Raw genomic sequence first — 2,723 nt, 5'->3', positions numbered from 1 at the left:
CTCCGCACTTTAACAAGGATGTGGTAAAGCTTGAGGGAGTCCAGAGAAGGGCTACCCATATGATCAGAGACTTGTGTGGCAAGCCATATGAGGAAAGGCTGAGGGACCTGGGACTCTTCAGTCTGAAAAAGAGAAGGCTGAGAAGGGACTTGATAGCAGCTTACTGCTACATCAGAAATGTACATCTAGGGCTCGGTGAACAGCTGTTCACCAGGGCACCCTTGGGGAAAACTAGGAGTAATGGTCACAAACTCTTGAAGGATCATTTCAGGCTCATTTCAGGCACAACATTAGGAAAAACTACATCACAACTACGGTGTCCAGACTGTGACCATTACTTCTAGTTTTCCCCATGGATGCCCTGGTGAACAGTTGTTCACAGAGCCCGAGATGTACGCTTCTGATGTAGTGGTAAGCTGCTACCAAGTCCCTTCTCAGCCTTCTCTTTTTCAGGCTGAAGAGTCTCCCAGGTCCCTCAGCCTTTCCTCATATGGCTTGCCGTGCAAGTCTCTGATCATATGGGTAGCCCTTCTCTGGACTCTGTCAAGCTTTACCACATCCTTGTTAAAGTGCGGAGTCCAGAACTAGAAACAATACTCCAGCTGCGGTCTCATCAATGCCGAGTATAGCCGAGTAGAGCAGGAGAATCACTTCTTTGCAATGGTTTTGCTGGAGATGCATCAATTGCATGTCAGACTTTTGTTGGCTGTGCTGGCTGCAGCATCACACTGCTGGGTCATGTTCATACTGTGGTAAATTATTACCCCCAGGTCTGTGGTGGCAAGTGATGGGGGATCTTCAGTCTTGCTGCCTGATGAGAGGCAGCAGTTGTACAAGCACCCATGTCATGAGTTTTGCCTGTCAGCAGCTAGGGGTGCAGGGCCCCAGAACCCCCCTGGACCCATCTCCTTGATAGCTGGAAGGCTTTGTGGCTGTAGCAGGGCCTAGCAGCCAGGCCTGCAGTAGTTTCACGTCCCCCCCACCCTGTGCCCCAAGACAGTCAGTTGACAAGCACCCGTGACATGAGTTTTGCCTGTCAGCAGCTAGAGGGGCCGAGAGAACCCCTGCACCTATCTCCTTGAAAGCTGTCAGGCTTTGTGGCCGCAGCAGGGGCTAGCAGGCCTGTAGCTTTCACCCTGCTCTGCCTTAACACACACAGTCCCCCATGTCACAAGTTTTGCTTGTCTGCAGCTTGAGGTACAGTTTCCCCCGAACCTCTGCATCTATCTCCTTGACACTTGGCTGGCGTTGTGACCTCAGCAGGGGCTAGCAAACCTGCAGTTTTGACCCTACTGTGGCTTAACACTTACACGTGACATGAAATTTGCTTTCAAGATTTTGGGGTGCAGTTTCCCTGAACCCCCTGTACCTATCTCCTTGAAACATGTCAGGCTGCATGCCCTCAGGAGGGGCTACCATTCCTGCAAGTTCCATCCAAATTAGGCCAGATATGACAAAGTTATAGGCTTTTTCAACCTTCCCCATGATATCCTATGGGCGAAACATCGAAACAGTTTTGCCGTTTCGAGGGAACAGAATGGAACAGCTGTTTTGAATTGAAACAAAAGTCGAAATGGAATAATGTTCTGTTGAAACATCGAAATGCTGGTCGAAATGGAACACGGCTGTTTCGCACAGTCCTACTCTTCACCTCCTTTCCCACTTTGCCTCCCCAGAACTTAAGAGACCCAAAGGTTGTGTTTTTCCAGCACTGAGTCTGGAAGAAGCCTCAGGCTTGCCAAGTAGTGGTGTCCTTACTGAACCTGGCAAAGACACTGGAGAGAACTTCCTACAGACTTAGCCCACTGGCTGTTGCTGACTTCAGCATGCTTAGTACACACGCACAAGTTTCCACCACTTTCTCACTCTTTTTCTTCTGGTTCTCTGCTTCTCTGCTGAGAATCACACATTCCCCCTTCAGGTTGTCTGAGGTCTTCAGCTCTGGCAGAGGCATCTGCTGGCCTGGTTTCTGGAAAATGATGCTGGTGATATCCCTTCCCTGAAATATCTCTGGCAGTCTCCCCTTTGACATTCACACTGTTCAAGTCTAGTACAACGTAATGTTTGTGCCTCTATTTAGGAGCCTCTGGGCTGTGATCCAGACCTCATCCAGGAGCCAAATGGACTGGTCAAAGCATATCTGTTACCAGCTTGTGCTTCTCTTAATAAACAGGGTAGGTTATGAAGAAGGGTTCTTTATCACTGGACTTCTGGGATACAACTTCAGCAAGGCTCTGCTCTCACTGATAAGCCTTGTTCACTGTGCTTTGTACACACTGGTCCCATCTATAGCTATAACCAGGCCAAGGAACCCAGCACATCAACAACACTGCCCCTAATTCGGTGCCACTATGGCTGTAAGATACAGTATGGGCTGGATCTAAATGCAACTCTGTAACCAGTTGAAACACTTGGCAGTTCAATGGGGTAGATTGGCAACAGGGACATGGTTCCATTTAAACTACCATTTGTAACCAGTTTAAAAGATAACCATATTGTAACCAGGTCCCTGGTTTGGTTACAATTGTGGTGTAGAGGAAGCCATGGATTCCTTGGCTAGCTTTGTCTGCAGCTGTAGGGTGCAAGTCACATTACTTCTGGAAGAGGCCAAATGCCAATGTTAATTTACACTTTGGTAATGTAACATTTTCATAGATTCATAGATGTTAGGGTCGGAAGGGACCTCAATAGGTCATCGAGTCCGACCCCCTGCATAGGCAGGA

This window comes from Alligator sinensis, unplaced genomic scaffold, assembly GCF_000455745.1.
Source record: "Alligator sinensis unplaced genomic scaffold, ASM45574v1 scaffold398_1, whole genome shotgun sequence".
Taxonomy (NCBI): Eukaryota; Metazoa; Chordata; order Crocodylia; family Alligatoridae; genus Alligator; species Alligator sinensis.
This window is presented reverse-complemented; position numbering follows the sequence as displayed.